The sequence below is a fragment of the Anolis sagrei genome, chromosome 4, assembly GCF_037176765.1.
Source record: "Anolis sagrei isolate rAnoSag1 chromosome 4, rAnoSag1.mat, whole genome shotgun sequence".
Classification (NCBI taxonomy): Eukaryota; Metazoa; Chordata; class Lepidosauria; order Squamata; family Dactyloidae; genus Anolis; species Anolis sagrei.
In genome coordinates, this window is record NC_090024.1 from 89,286,517 (window position 1) to 89,303,769 (window position 17,253).

The 17,253-nt window shown below is 39.4% G+C and overlaps 1 long non-coding RNA gene across 2 annotated transcripts; it reads right to left on the reverse strand.

Moving 5' to 3' along the window:
- Positions 1-11,258: 11,258 nt before the first annotated feature.
- On the reverse strand, positions 11,259-17,037 carry LOC132772787 (uncharacterized). Of its 2 annotated transcripts, none has more exons than XR_009631271.2 (4): positions 16,949-17,037; positions 15,119-15,303; positions 13,469-13,592; positions 11,259-12,640 (listed from the first exon to the last, which is right to left on the reverse strand). It is a non-coding gene; the product is annotated as an uncharacterized lncRNA (long non-coding RNA). The 2 variants fall into 2 exon arrangements; XR_010909736.1 differs by having other exon boundaries at positions 11,259-12,800.
- Positions 17,038-17,253: the final 216 nt, after the last annotated feature.

Consider the following 17,253-nt stretch of genomic DNA (forward strand, 5'->3'; position numbering starts at 1 on the left):
TTGTTCCTGATATATCAGGTATTTAAAAAACACATTCTCTCACACTCCTGCAATCGAAGTTGCACAGTCAACATGTTCTGCCATGTGTGTATTGGCCAAGCCATAATCCTCCTTTGCGAAAAATGTAATACTAAATTGATATCAATTCACCTTCTTGATGACTGAAATTGGTGTCCAAGGTTGGCTTCAGCAGCAGAGCTAGAGCTGAATCAAGCCCTTATCAATTTTTCAACTAATATTTATAGTTTGGAGCAGAACCAAAGACATGTAGGATATAGAATAACTCATTTGGATGCCTAATCACTGTTGATATTTATATTAACCCAGTGAACTGTCTCTTTCCAATATGACAGCCCTAGTGATTGTGCCAATTTATCCATCTGCCATGCTACATAGACATAATGTTCACAGTTGGTTTGATTTCTGGCCTGAAATCTAATTGATGAATAAATCAGGACTGAGAGTCTGTCTGGTTGCTGCAGTGTCTGCTTCCTTAAAACCAAAATCACATTTTAAAGCCATATCTTCTTGATCCTCAAGCCATGGCTGATACTGAATGAGAGACTCCCCCCTGGGCATACAGAAGACTGGGCAACTTGGATGATGCTGAGCAGATTGTGCTCTGGCACCACAAGATGCAGAGTCAACCTTAAGAAATGGGGCCACGAAGCGGAGTCCACAACATGCGACTGTGGAGAAGAGCAAACCACAGACCATCTATTGCAATGCAGTCTGAACCCTGCCACATGCACAATGGAGGACCTCCTTATAGCAACACCAAAGGAACTCCAAGTGGCCAGCTACTGGTCAAAGGACTTTTAATATAATGGCAAGTTTTTAAACTTCGTGTTTTTAACAACATTACAACTTTACCCTTGGTTTGCTTCTGATATGATAAATAAAATCTTCTTGATAGTAACTGGTTTAATTAGAACTTGTGAAGGAGACACTAGGCAGACTTGGCTTCAAGGAGGGTGTGAAGAGGAACAAAAAGTAGCAGAAGGCAGATGCTTCCCTAAAAGGAGATTTAGACTAGGTGTGGATTTCACACAGGCAGGGTTTGCAGTTGGAACTGAGAGCCGGAGTTTTGGATTTGAGGAAAAAAAAGAGAGATTAAAGAATAGCATACTAGAATTTAATATATTTTTCTACTGTGCTCAATAAACTTATTCTTGTTGCTTTAAAACTGTCTCTGCTCTCTATCAAATCTGAATTGGAGTCAGGTCTCACTTTCCAAACTGAAAGAACTGGCACAAGAATACAACTACACGTCCACCTTAAAGGTGTCACCCAGATGCTCAACAACACAATCCAGGAAGGGAATATTTGGGGGAACAAAGGCAAAGAGAGTTCAGGATTCCTATGGGATGGACTTGTGGGGCTAACCTTGGTAAAGGGATCTGTCACATATAGTTGGTGCCAAGCTTTAGGATCTGATCTTGTGAGGATCTTGTGAGATGCTTAGAATCTTGTGAGGTGACTTATTTAGTGAAGGGAAACAAAAAACAGGTCTTGAGTGACAGCTGGCAGAGATTTCCCAAAAAGTAGTATATTGTGGGGAAAGGTACTATAAACATTTAAATGACAGTGGAATCCCTAAGATCAAATAGGCTAAGGACCTTATCACCCATACCAGAGATAACACTTGTTAAGTAGACAACCCGTGATTAAAGAAGGTCAAATGAGGACTCGATGCACACTGGAAACATACCTATCCCTCACACCTATTTTTCAACTTTCTGTAGCTAATCAAATAATGCACCATTTCAGTTATCACTGAATGGCTACTGATCAACTTGCATTATGTGATAGGACCTGTAGGCACCAATAAGAAAAGTGTGTCAGAGATTAGTTATATGACTATGTGATATGTCCTCAGATAAAGTAGGGGATTAGCATAAAACATTAGTGAGAATTCTCCTCTGGTAGAAATTTTGATCTCACAAGTAATATCTGAGGGAAATGTTTGTGGAAATCACAATAGATAAATTAAGCACATACTTATGTGAAGGAAATTTGCGTTAACAGATAATCATATTGATTACATCATACGAAAGGGAACAGTGTTAAATTATTTTAGTGAAGTCTTTTATTGCAGGGCTATGATTCTATTGTGGTTCAGTTGAGGCCCAACAAAAATATTTCTGGAAACTTTTGAACTTTTTGGATTAACATATAGCCTTTATCTTCTTACAAATACACACATATGACTAAAGAAGCCTTCCTTATTTTGACATCCCCAACATTGGATTGAATTGAATCCTCACCATAGATCTACCATACAAAGTGTCATGAAGTCTTTTAATAATGATAAGCTATAAGAGTTATTTCACAGGGTGATTTTTGGAAGGTGGTGATCTTTCTTTCTACAGAGAGGTTAGATGACCATTTGTCAAGATGCTTTAGCAGTGAATACCTGCATGGCAAGTGGTTAAAAGTCATAACTCTTGGGTATCCTTCCAATACAGAGCCAGTGTGGTGTAACAGCTTGAATGTTGAGCTACAGCGGTGGTTCTCAACCTGTGGGTCCCCAGATGTTTTGGCCCTCAACTCCCAGAAATCCTAACAGCTGGTAAACTGGCTGGGATTTCTGGGAGTTGTAGGCCAAAACACCTGTGGACTCATAGGTTGAGAACCACTGAGCTACAGCATTGGAAACCAAGGTTTAAATCCCTACTCAGCCATGCAAATCTACTCTATGGCATTGGACAAATTGCACTCTCTCAGCTACAGAGTAAGGCAATGGCAACCCTCTTCTGAATGAATAATGTCTATAAAACCCTGTGATAGGTTTGTCTTAAAGTTGCCATATGTCAACAATAACCTGAAGGCACACAATAATATAAAACACAATGATTCTATGATTCTATATTTAGCTGATATGTTCAAAGGACTCTTTCATAAAACATTACCTAAAGATGTGTGTGGGTCCAGGTGAATTAGAGATATTAATTGGTCAGCACAGCCCCTTGCACACAAGACATTTATTTTGAAACTTGCTCTAGTTTCTGTATCTGCTTGCTGTCAGTCATGTATGTGACAGAGTTGTTGATTGAAAGATCAATGTACACGAAGAGGGTTGCAAAATTATCTAGATGTATCCAGTAACTAGAGCATATTCTACATTAACATCAATACCACATGTTGCATTTACTTGGTATATTTTCCCCCTTTCAAATGCTATATTAATATGGCTAGTGATCAAAGCTTCAAGGAGTTCTAATAGAAAGAGCAATTGCTAAACAACATGAAGTTTCTTCATCTGTTTTTGAGGGAGCACCTTTTCTCATACTTACCTAACCATAAGATCTTTATGCTGTGTGTACATTTGTACATGGATGCATGTGTGCTTGAACACAGATATAAAGAATCATAGAAGGGACGCCAAAAGCCTTATCGTCCCATCTCTTGACATGTTGGAATCATAGAGCTAGAAGGGGCTTCATCGTCCATCAAGTCCTACCCTCTGCTCAATGCAGGATCTCCAGCTAAAACATGCCCAGCAGGTAATTGTCTGGGCTCTTTCCAAAAACATCCGGAAAAGGATACTCTCTGGGCAACAGATTTTATTGCTGAACTGTTCTTCCTGACAATACATTCCTTCAAATATTCAATCAAAATTCACTCTCCTGCAACTTTTACCCAAGAGACCTGGTCCTTCCCTCTGAGAAAACAGAAAAGCCTGCACTCTCTTCTGTGTGACAGCACTGGAAGTATTTAAAGCATGGGATCATCTCACCCCTCAATCTTTTCTTCACCAAGCCAAACAAGCTCCTTCAACCTTTCCTTATATGCTTTGTTCTCCATTCATGTTATCACCCTTGTTACTCTTATCTGAACTTGCTCCAACTTGACTATATCCTTCTTAAAATGTAATTTGCAAACTTGATAGGGATTCCTTCTACCCTATTGTCTAAGCCACTGATAAAGGTTTTGCAAGATTTGTTCTTGACAAACACATGTTGGCTCCCACTGGTTACTGCATTGTCATCAAGACACTTTCAGACAGACTCCTGCATAATCTGTTCTAATCATTTTGCTAGTATTGATGTCAGACTGACATCTGAAATATCCTGAATGTTCTTTTTTCACTTTTTGAAAAGAGAGGGACCATGTTTTCCCCTCTTCAGAACTTTGGCACCTCGCCTGCTCTCCAAGATTTCTCAACAATGCTGAGAAGTATTTCAGAGCACATCAGCAAGTTCCTTAAGTACTCTGTGATACAGTTCATCTGGACCTGCAGAGCTGAACTTACTTAGGTTAACTACTGTTATTGTTCATTCGTTCAGTCGCTTTCGATTTGTCGTGACCTCATGGACCATCCCACACCAGAGCGTCCTGTCAGCCGTCATCTCCCCCAGCTGCTTCAGAGTTAAGCCAGTCACTTCAAGGATACTGTCCATCCATCTTGCCCTTGGTCAGCCCCCCTTCCTTTTTCCTTCCATTTTCCCCAGCATCATTGTCTTCTCTAAGCTTTCCTTTCTTCTCATGATGTGGTCAAAGTACTTCATCTTTGCCTCTACTATCCTTCCCTCCAATGAGCAGTTGGGCTTTATTTCCTGAAGTATGGACTGGTTGGATCTTCTCGTGGTCCAAGGCACTCTCAGAACTTTCCTCCAGCACCACAGTTCAAAAGCATCCATCTTCCTTTGCTCAGCCTTCCCTAAGGTCCAGCTCTCACATCCGTAGGTTACTACGGGGAATACCATTGCTTTGACTATACGGATCTTTGTTGCCAGTCTGATGTCTCTGCTCTTCACTTTTTTACCGAGACTGGACATTACTCCCAAGAAGTAAGCGTCTTCTGATTTCCTGGCTGCAGCCTGCATCTACAGTAATCTTTGCACCTAGAAATACAAAGTCTGTCACTGCCTCCATATTTTCTCCCTCTATTTGCAGTTATCAATCAATCCAGTTGCCATAATATTGGGGTTTTTTTATGTTTAACTGCAACCCAGCTTTTGCACTTTCTTCCTTCACCTTGATTAGAAAGCTCCTCAGCTCCTCCTCACTTTCGGCCATCAAAGTGGTATCATTTGCACATCTAAGGTTGTTAATGTTTCTTCCAGCAATTTTAACCCCAGCCTTGCATTCATCAAGCCCCGCACAATGCATGATGTGTTCTGCATACAAGCTGAATAGGTTGGGTGAGAATATACAACCCTGTCGTACGCCTTTCCCAATCTTGAACCAGTCTGTTGTTCCATGGTCAGTTCTTACTGCTGCTACTTGGCCATTATACAGATTCCTCAGGAGAGAGACAAGGTGATTTGGTATGCCACCAAGACCTTGCCACAATTAGGTTAACTAAGTGATTCTGAATTCCATAGCAATATTGATTTGCCATCCGGATCTCTTGCCAAGGTCTCTGCTTCTGTGTAGAAGCACAGATCTCTTTTTGGGGGAATACATGAACAAAATAAGTATTGAATAGTTCTGCCATTTCATTGTGATCTGTTAGCATTTTCCCACCTTTACTGAACTGTCTCCATGATCATTCACTTGCCATGAATGTATTGGAATATTTCCTTTTTATTTGCTCCTTGCTTGTTTAGTCATTATTAGTTTATTCTGACATTAACTTGCTTTATGTGATTCCTGCAAGTTTGCCAGTTGGATTTTTCCAATGTTTCTGATTTTTCTTTTTTCATGGGATTGTGAATGCACTTTTTGTAACTCCTTCTTCAAGAACTCCAGCCTTGTTGGATGTCCTTCAGCATGTCTAGCAGTGGAATTCTAGCCAGTATTTCCTCAATTTGCTTAAAATCGGCATTTCTGTAATCTGAGGTCCATATCCGACTATATTCTTCTTTGTCCTGTCCCACAATAGTGAATTCTAGAATCCACCGCACTCCTGTTGAGAAAGAGTCACAGAAACATAAAGTCAGAAGGGACACTCATGTCTGTGGAGTGATGCAGGAAGATAATTTTAGACTGGGGCTTATTGGCGCTACTTAATAGGAGAATGATTGCATGATTTACAGCCTCTTTTACATTTATGGTTTGTTCAACAAAAATAAAACTTAACAAATCTATGTCCAAGTGTGTTTGCCAACAGAAATAATTTCTCAAATGTTTTGAGAGAAAAATAGAAAGATACAGCAACTGTAGATGCTCGTATAGCTCTGTCATGATTTTTGAGATTGAAACACAGCTTGCTCCTGCCACTGATGCAAGAACACATTTATTTAGGAACAAGTACCATTTTGTTAGGGAAATGTGCATGCATAACCATGCAAATGTCTGAGTGTTCATCCAATGATCATACATATGTTTTCAAAAAGAAAAAAGAAGAGAAGAGCAGGAGGAAGAGAAAGAGGAGGATGGTGGGCAAAGAAAGGTACCATACTAGGCATTCTTGACATTGCCTTCCATCACCCATATAGGCTAAATATGATAGGACCATCCAGATGCACCATGTGCTGATGTCCTTTTTCAAACCCAGTAGGGTTTAGTGTTCCATTCATTGCTGCACAAAACCTCTGCTCAGAACCTTCTCATAAGTCCCTGATGCTCCCTGCAAAATTATGCTGTGTTTCTTCAGACAGGCTCAGAGTGTTGGAGTATACAACCATTTGAATGACTATACTTGCAGATAGTTAGACTGCATGTCACTCTATGCAAGTGTTTTAGGATAAATTACTTTTGATTGTACGTTTGTTCACACTCACGCTCTTCCTGTATCACATAGATTTTCTTTTGCTCTCTGGGGTCTCCTCTCTCATCTGTATCTCTCCCTCTCCTCTCTCATCCGTGTCTCCATTGAACAGTACTGGGCACAGGATTTAACCCAATGGCACTCCACTAGTCACTTCTTTCCAGTATGAAGAGGAACCATTGGTGAGCACTCTTTGGGTTTGGTTGCTTAACCAGTTACAGATCCACATAATAGCATTGCCTAACCCACATTTTTTACTAGTTTGCTTGCAAGAAGGTCATGGGGGACTTTGTCTAAGGTCTTACTGAAATCAAGATATGTTACATCCACAGCATTCCCTGCATCTACCAAGTTTGTAACTTATCTAAAACAGATAAGATTAGTCTGTCATTACTTGTTTTTGAGAAATTCATGTTGACTTTTAGTAATCACAACATTCATTTCTAAGTGATTGCAGACTACCTCCTTAATGATCTGCTCCAGAATCTTTCCTGGTATTGATGTCAGGCTGACTGGATGGTAATGGTTTGGGTCCTCTTTTTTCCTTCTTGAAGATAGGGATAACATTTGCCCTCCTCCAGTCTGCTGGGACTTCTATTCTCCAAGAATTCTCAAAGATGGTTGCCAGTGGTTCTGAAACAGCCTCTGCTAGTTCCTTCAATACTCTTGGATGTAGTTCATCTGGCCCTGAAGACTTGAATTCATTTAGAGTAGCCAGATATTCCTGGACTACTTCTTTAACTATTTTGGGTTGCATTTCCCCTATTACCTCTTCAGCTTCATACTGGTCAGGTTGAATACCAATCTTCAGCCAGGTTACTAACTGGGGTGACTTACAGGGAGCGATCTATCCCCCCCCCCCCATTTAAGGGGATCCATTGGCTGCTGTTCATTTTCCAATCCCAATTCAAGGTGCAGGTTCTGATCTACGAAGCCCTGAATGGTTTGGGACCCACCTACCTGCGTGACCGGATTTCTGTGTACGAACCCACACGATCTCTTCGTTCATCTGGGGAGGCCCTGCTCTCGCTCCCACCTCCCTCGCAAGCACGATTGATGGGGATGAGGGAGAGGGCCTTCTCTATGGTTGCCCCCCGACTCTGGAACTCACTCCCCAAGGATATCAGACAAGCCCCCACATTGGCAGTCTTTAGGAGGAGCCTGAAAACGTGGCTGTTCCATTGTACCTTCCCCGAATAAAGAGAAAAATACCCTGAGAAGCACTTTAATTCCCCTTTGGGTTGCTCTCTACCTTTGGTTTAAAACCCTCCTACCATCCTCTGTTCATTTCCAGCATTTATTTTTAAAGTTTTAACTATTACATTGGCCCAGTCATAGGTTTTTAAATTCTTGTGTGCCTATAACATCGCTTGAGGGGCCCCTCCCCCTTCTGGCACCAACGGCTGTTCTGGCTAGAGAGAAGAAAGAAGGGAGCAGAAGACACTGCCATCTTGTCTTCTGCCTATAACATCGCTTGAGGGGCCCCTCCCCCTTCTGGCACCAACGGCTGTTCTGGCTAGAGAGAAGAAAGAAGGGAGCAGAAGACACTGCCATCTTGTCTTCTACCTATAACATCGCTTGAGGGGCCCCTCCCCCTTCTGGCACCAACGGCTGTTCTGGCTAGAGAGAAGAAAGAAGGGAGCAGAAGACACTGCCATCTTGTCTTCTACCTATAACATCGCTTGAGAGGCCCCTCCCCCTTCTGGCACCAACGGCTGTTCTGGCTAGAGAGAAGAAAGAAGGGAGCAGAAGACACTGCCATCTTGTCTTCTGCCTATAACATCGCTTGAGGGGCCCCTCCCCCTTCTGGCACCAACGGCTGTTCTGGCTAGAGAGAAGAAAGAAGGGAGCAGAAGACACTGCCATCTTGTCTTCTGCCTATAACATCGCTTGAGGGGCCCCTCCCCCTTCTGGCACCAACGGCTGTTCTGGCTAGAGAGAAGAAAGAAGGGAGCAGAAGACACTGCCATCTTGTCTTCTGCCTATAACATCGCTTGAGGGGCCCCTCCCCCTTCTGGCACCAACGGCTGTTCTGGCTAGAGAGAAGAAAGAAGGGAGCAGAAGACACTGCCATCTTGTCTTCTGCCTATAACATCGCTTGAGGGGCCCCTCCCCCTTCTGGCACCAACGGCTGTTCTGGCTAGAGAGAAGAAAGAAGGGAGCAGAAGACACTGCCATCTTGTCTTCTGCCTATAACATCGCTTGAGAGGCCCCTCCCCCTTCTGGCACCAACGGCTGCTCTGGCCAGAGAGAAGAAAGAAGGGAGCAGAAGACACTGCCATCTTGTCTTTACTAATAATATAATATAGTATATTGTATATACATATAATATTTATAATATTATAATGTAATACAGTATAATACTAGTAATAATAATTCAATATTATAATTATAATTATATATTTAATTACATGTAATATTACTAATAATATTACAATATAATGGTATAGTGCAATATAGTAATATATACTGATATTGTACTTTGCTAATAATATAATATTGTATGAAAATATATTTTGTAAGCCGCTCTGAGTCCCCTTCGGGGTGAGAAGGGCGGCATATAAGCGCCGTAAATAAATAAATAAATAAATAAATAATTGTCTACTTGTATTAATTGTATTGTTTATTGTGTTTATTGCTTGTGTTTTTACTATTGCTTGTTGTTTTGATGTGTTGTTGGGCTTGGCCTCATGTAAGCTGCTCCGAGTCCCTTGGGGAGATAGTGGCGAGGTATAAATAAAGTATTATTATTATTATTATTATTTTATATTAAAAGACTGAGGCAAAGAAGATGTTGAGTAGATCTGCCTTTCCCCTATCCCCTGTTAGCATTTCGCCATCCTCTCCACGCAGAGGCCCTACCATTTCCTTTTTCTTCCTTTTTCTACTGAGATAACCAAATAAACCCTTTTTATTGTTTTTAATTTCTCTGAAAAGCTGAACTTCTTTTGTGCCTTAGCCTTAGGAATCTTTTCCCTACATATGTTGGTTATTTGTTTGAATTCCTCTTTGGTGATTTCCCCTTTTTCCATTTCTTGTGCATGTCTCTTTTACATCTTAGTTCAATTAAAAGTTCTTTGGACATCAGTTCTGGTTGTTTCATACTTCTCCTATTTTTCCCCTTGTTGGCACTGTTTGCTATCATGCCTTCAGTATCCCACTTTTGAGAAACTCCCATCCATCATTAAACATGGGAGAACATGTTTAATGTCCAACTTTCCTGATAATATGTAGTAGATTTTCTTGCTTTTCTTGTCTTTCTCTTGTCTTCCTGTTCTGATGTTACAAAAGTATTCATGAGTAAACTATTATATATACTTTGTCACGTTAAGGCTGGGATTCACCACTTACCTCATCCCATACATACAGTCTCTGTAGCCAGATGTGAAAGAATGGTATCAGCACTGAGTTTCCCTAGGGTCCTCAAGGCATCTCCATGGTGCTATATATCATGATGAAAATATGGAGACTTTTAACCTCATCATACACAGTCTTCTTGGTGTCCTCTTCCCATTTCTCTATGCTGCCAAAACAGAGCCCCATGGAGTCCAACACATGATGTAAGACAATTTCCAGTGGGATTCCATGGGGCTCCAGTATGGCAGTGTAGAGAAATGCAGTACAGAGTGGCAGAAAGCAGGGGGAAGCTAGACCTCTATAAGGAAAATACATGGGATGTTAGAAGACAGATCTCAGTGGGAGGGAACAGATTAAGACGGTTCCCTCCAGTGTCCCACACTGTCACATTCTTTCCTCCACTTTCTGCCTGCTCATGTGATGAGGTCCATAGTTTGCTGGCTGGCTGCAGAGCCTGGAATGGAAATGAATTTGGCATGAAGGAGTAGATGATGGGGGTATATGGCTTAGCATAGTCCACATGAGGTTATTTATACTATGCTGAAGGGATTTTGGATGGAATACAGTGGAACCTTGACTTAAGAACATTCACCTTAAGAGTGTTTGAGTTAAGAGCCACAGCTCATCCTGGTTTTGCTTTGACATGCAAGCATCATTTTGAGTTAAGAGCTAGCATCAGGAAGAGTGCTACTGCCAGAGTACAGAGGTTTAGGGTTTCAAGGAGCACCTCCCCGGCCCATGTTTCCATGCCTTGTGGCCCATACTCTTGTATGTTTTGGGAGATTGCTGTCTGCTTAGCCCTTGTCCGCTTTGACAAAGGTTGAGTTAGTTGATTTTGTGTGGTTTTGGTTCTGGTATGTTAGGCCTCATGAAGAGAGAAAGGAAGAGAGAGCAAGAGAGGGAGGGAGACTGCAATGAGTACAGTATCAAGAAAATGATGCTTCTACATCTTCACTTTGTGCTTTGTACTTCCTTGTCACAACTTTGTGGTTCTACCATTGTGACACAACTACCATTTTAAAATTGATCTTTCTTTTTTATTGTTCCATGTGAATGTGCATTTATACGTTATTTGTTATTTATAAAGTACATTTTCTTATTTTAAAATATGTAAGAAAAAAACTTGGGGGAGGTTCCAGGGGGGCAGAAAGATGAATAGCATTTCAATGCATTTCAATGGAAAAAGTCATTAAGAGATCAGTCACAGAACAAATTAAACTCTTAACACAAGGTATCACTGTACTTCATTTTATTTTTAATTTATCACAGAATACAAGATTTTAGTTAGATGTTGACCTTATTTTGTTTATTAAAATATAATACCTCATATTGATAGCTCAGAATAAATAAATGCACAATGTATCCTGTACACATGGTTAGTTAATGGTGCATAAAAGTAACAACACAATACTTCCTCTGGAATGGGATCTCAGTGGCAGCACTGTAAAGTGTGTGTATGTACAGCCAAAATGAGAAAGAAAGAATAGAGGTGCGTCATGGCTACAATATATTTCCTCTTTCAAGTATAGAGCTGAAATGCCTAGATTCCCTCTTCTGGTGAAATATGGATGTACTCAGATACCAGGAGGCAGAGGGCAAAATAAATTTTCCGTATGCAGTTGTAGAAAGGATATCTCACAAAACAGGATTCTATCTACCATCACTACTACCTCACACCAATTAAATGGAGAGGAAAGATCAAAAATATTGATCTGTTTTATTTCTCTGAAGCATATATAAACATTGTTTTATAGTTCTATAGCCTAACATTTTAAGTTAATAGAGATTTAGAATAGATAAAAATTAATTCAATAAAGAGAAGGGAAAAAAACAACACAAGAACTTTGTTAAAAATCAAGCAAATCAAGAAATCCAAAGTTCTTTTTAAACTGTAGTAACAGGGCTTAAGTGCTGGTGAAATGTCTACTGCTTTGACAATAAAGATGAAGCTTCAGAAGAGCCCTCAAAGTAAACCATGAACCGCAAATTACTTCTAAATTTACTTTTATGCTCATATCACATTTGATGGAAATCTGTGTATTGTTGAAGGCTTTCATGGCCGGAATCGCTGGGTTGCTGTAAGTTGAATGTAATTCCTTCCCATAAATGTGTTTCCCCCCTATTCTCTTAAAACTTTGATGAGGGTTTCCAAAACACCTTGAAGGTTTGACATGCTTGTACACATGTTGTCACAACATTCTTTAAATAGGAACCAACTTTCCTTGAATGCCTGTGCATTGTTATCAGCACATTTCACTGTATGCCTGAATTCAGACAACATGGTTCTTAGATTTTCTGTGGCATCTTCAGCTCTTGAGGACGCAGTTGCTAAACTTGCTTCTGTCATGCTTTCGCAGGCATACTTGTGAGCAGTAGCTTCATTTTTGGTCACCTTTTCTTCTGAAGATGGATTTTCTTGAATTAGATTTTCACACTCTTCCATTCCTATGAGATGTTTTCTCCAGGGAACATAGTGAAAGGAACTATCTTCCTCAGCATCTGCTTGAGGAATAGTTTCTGCTGCTAACAAAACCAAACTGTCTTTTGTTGTTTGTTTCTCACCTTCTCCAGATATTTTGAATGGAGAGGATTCTCTACAGATAGTTTTGTTCCAAGTGGCTTGAGCTACAAGCAGTACAAAGAAAGCTAAGTTAAATTCAAGGAGATACTGTCATGCAACTAAAATTATGTGGGAAAAGTCCAACCCCTACCATTCTGTACAGACTGGTCCCATTCTTCACCATCTATATGTTTGAGGAGGCAGTTGTGAGGAGGGAAAACCGTTCTAAGCAAATAAGAACCACCAAGGATTTTGAAAAGTTCTGTGTTAAGTAGGGAACCAATACATATGAAACTGGGAGAAACCCTGCATATAAAACAATTTGATGGCTGTCTGGATTCGGGAATAGAACTATCAGTAAAAATCCTCTCCATTTTTGGAAGAGGTTAAGATTGCTTCCTGAATATATTATTCTACAATCTGTATTTTTAGTTTTCAGTTCAACAACAGCAAAATTCTAAAAACCTAAAAAGATACAGATCGAATATTCTTTAGCCAAAATGCTTGGGAACAGAAATGTTTTTGGATTTTTTTTTTCCAGATTTTAGGATACCAGTATTTGCATATACATAAATAATGAAATATCTTGGAGCTGGAATCCAAGTCTTAACATGAAATTTATTTGGATTTCAGATACATATAAAATACTTTAATAATTTTCAGCATGAGACACTTTGTGTTTCATGCAGAACCATCAGAACCACCAAAAAGCAAAGATATCATTATCTCAGCCACCCATGTGGGCATTTTTTGATTTGAAGGCATTTTTGATTTTAGAATTTCAGATAAGGGATAATCAAGCGAAAAGCCAAGTATTTCAGAAAAAAACAATACTAAGATGTGACAGATGTTTTCTTAGTAGAAATATTATCTTGTTGAGAAAAAAAACATACCGTTTGGCAGTTTTGGAAGACATCTGCTTTGCTTGCTCCCCAAAGTATGATCTCTTGTTGATGTTTCAGAAAGGGATTTGTTTCCTGAAATAATTGATTCTTTACCTTCGTTGCAATGAAGCACCTAATACAAAGAATGAAAACCCAATATTGAAAATTAGATGATGAAAATGATACTTGTAAATTAGATGGTACACCAACACCTTTGCATCAACATAATGTTTATTATTAGAAGAATTGTACCCTCAACATATTCATAGTGATCATAGTCACTGCATTTTCTTTCATCTGGTGGTGGTTGCCCTTCCTTTACCTTTTAATAAGGCTAGCTATTAAATATCTCATCTCCTTTGGTGCTCCTTTCCCATTTGTTGTTTACATCAAACTTACTCCAGTTATACTTAGTATATTTTGAGTTTATGGGAACAGAAATAGAGTTATTACCTGTGAAATCTGTTTGGTGCAAAAGCATGGATGATCGTTATAATTTGCAAAGCAGTTCAAGATTGCCTCATATAGGCTATGTAGGAAATACATTTTGTCTAAAGCACTATTTGATTTCAATCAAACTAAAATCAACTCATTAGTTCAACTGTTGAATTGTGAGTCAACATGTAGGTAGAGCCAATTAATTCAATAACTCAACACTAATAAAAATGCATTTATTTATTAATTTACTGTACTTATACCCCACCCTTCTCAAGCCCGGAGGGAGACTTACACTAGGCTTACACTAGGATTAAGACTAGGATTTAGGACTTTGTTGTTTTCTTTCATGATATCTATCCAATTTGTCTCTCATCATCTGTCCCTAATTTTAAATTTGGAAGTACACTTTAGCCTAAGTAATTTTCTTGCACATGACAGATCAGTCTTTTATAACACAAGTTTTAACTGGAGGAGACAAAAAGAAAACAATCTGTTCTGAAAATTTAACAAAAGTGTTCCATTTCCACCCAAAACCAGTAGCTGAAATTAATGTTTCTCTCGGGGCAAATCTGCACAGGCCAGAAACCCAGGAGGAAAGGGGATAAAATAACCCACTTCCTCCGAGGTTTCTGTCCCCACATTCTCCCACAACCCCACATTTTCCCTTGGGGGTGTCTAGATGCCATCCCCAGTCCCCCATTTCTCCAAAAAAATTTACCTGAGAAGCCTGCTGGCAGTGCCCCCATAGAGTACTTGAAAATGATGCATCAGGAGGTGGGAAGGGTGGAGAAGGGAAATACCTCCTCCTTCTCCCCCATCTCCTGACACACAGCTTTCAAACTTTAGGAATACTCTATGGAGGGGCCTGTGCTGCTGGGCACCCTCCCATTTCTTGAGGCTCCAAGAACTTAAGGTCTGGTCTTTCCGGGTGTTTAATTAATGTGGAGTAAACTGGGAAATCACAGTTTTCTCCACATTAATTCACTTTTATTTAAGGAATCATTTGGACTCCTCGGTGAGTCGAGTGAGGCAGGTCCTACATTTTGGGCCTGTCTGGAAGGGCCCTCATTTTAAATTGAAAGTTAGTGAAAATTATTCTTTTGGATCAGAACTTTCAAAATCACCAGAACTCTAGTCCTAGGTTTTCAAGTCCTAGGTTTTCAGGATGTAAAAAAGTTATTCCGTGTTTTAAGGGGACCTGCAAAGTGATGTATATATTACCTTTTCTGGCTTCACTTTTTTGTCACATTGTGAACCATAATTTAAAGAACTCAGGGCCGCATAAAGATTCACTGGAGAAAACATAATGTTTTCATCTGGGTGGTTTTGGCTCAGGAGATAGAGGAAATCGATGGCAAATTTAGCATTTTCTTCAGCAAGGGAGGCCATGGTGAAATCAGTCTGCCCTAAATAAATGACATGACAACAAATCCTTATGTTGCATTTTCCAGTCTAGTTTTTCAGCTTATTACTTCCTTGATATATTCACAAGTGGGTGTGAGCTGCATTCTTACATAATACATCTATAATCTAACATAACCATTTTTCTTTTGTTACAGAAAGAACTACAAACACAAAATAATGATAAAAGTTGCAGTTCAACAAAAATATGTCTGGTGCTTCCTCTCTGGCATTTGTTAAGAAAAGTAGTTTTCACTACAAAAATAATAAAACATGTATGCAGATGCTCATTTTCAGCAATGTCAAAGATTCTTCATGTTTTCCAAGGTAGGACAATAGTTCCTGGGTTGCCTGCTTTTGGTCATAGCAATATTAAAATTTAGTCAAATCCTACTGCTTATAGATCCCAACTGACTGTTATTCATGCCACTAAAAGGAAGTATGGACCCTACTCTTTATTGTCTTCCTTTCTCTTTAATGATATCACAGCAAGGCAACCAAATCTGATTTGATATATACTATCAATACCATATATCCTGAAATATAATGGTTGAAATCTCCTAAGGGTATTACACAGGAACACTTCCTGCTTATGTAGTTGTATTTTAATGACATCAATAGTGAGGTGTCTAATGCCACCTTACAAAGTTATTTTTCATTTACAGTTTCCTCCATTAAATAGTTGGACTTTTCATGCTATTGGCTGAAATCACTAATTGTCTTAACTAACAAGGAAGAGAAAATTGTTTTTATTAGCAAGGAAATGGTGCAAAAATGGCAGCACTCAAGTGGAGTTATGAAAATGAACAGAACTAAAAAAAAGTTTATAGTTTCACTGTTAAAGAGTTCTTGATCATCTACATGAGTATCTGATGAATTCCAAATTCACATCAATAAGAGCTAGATAATTACAGTACTACAAGGAAGATAACAAAATAATTTTGTGAGTCGATGGACACACCTTATTGAGAAGTATTTAAAAGTAACCACAACTTGTTCTTGGAAGCATAGCAATATTTTTCAGCCTCTTATGGAACATGACCAAAGGCAAATGTTTACACTTTGCCCCATTCACTAAAATCTCTTTACCTCCCACCCTTCAACTCAAGCTTCTGAACTTTTTACCAGCAGGTTGAACTGGATGGCACTTGTGGTCTCTTCCAACTCTATCATTCTATGATTTTTAAAAGGTTGTGCGGCAGAGATCAATATTGACAAAATTAATGTCAATTATCTACAATCCAGAGTTCTCCAGCTGTTTTAAGTTGCAACTCCCATCAGTTCCAACCAGTGTAGTTAATTGTCAGAGTTGTTAAGCTACAATAGCTGGAGGGTTTCATAAATGAGGAAACCTGAAGTATATTGAAGACTCTAAAAAGGAATTTCCTATCTCCAGAGCTTACGGAAGTTAAATGTTGACTGGGGGGTTAAGCAAAAAAGCAATTTGTTCCATGGCTCACTAGTAGGATCGATTTAGATTCAGCAGCCAAATTAAGAGCTGGCTGCCACTCGTTCATCCTTCAAACAATTAGCACCATAAATGAGTCAGTGCAATAAGTGTTAATTACCCCGTCTTTTCTAAAGCCCACATCTGTCTTTCCTGAGACATATGCAAAAATGTCCTAAACATATAAGAATATAAAAGTTTACCTTCTCTTCCAAGAGGTATCTCTGAAAAGCTGGTGATTTTGTTTTAGAATGTCCCAGACTAAATGGAAAGCTGTCATTATTTCAGTTTGCATTCTAGCAGGCAAGTAGTGATTAGATTTCAGGATATTTACATAATGAAAGCTATGCAATGCACTATACACATCAGGCCTGTTCAGTAATTGCATTCATAGAGAATGAAATGCAGCCCATAAATAAAGTGAGTTAAAGGGACATGGACATGTTTTTGTACAAATTGTTTTATTCATGTTGGAATCACATGCATGTTTTTAAACTGGAAGAAAGTC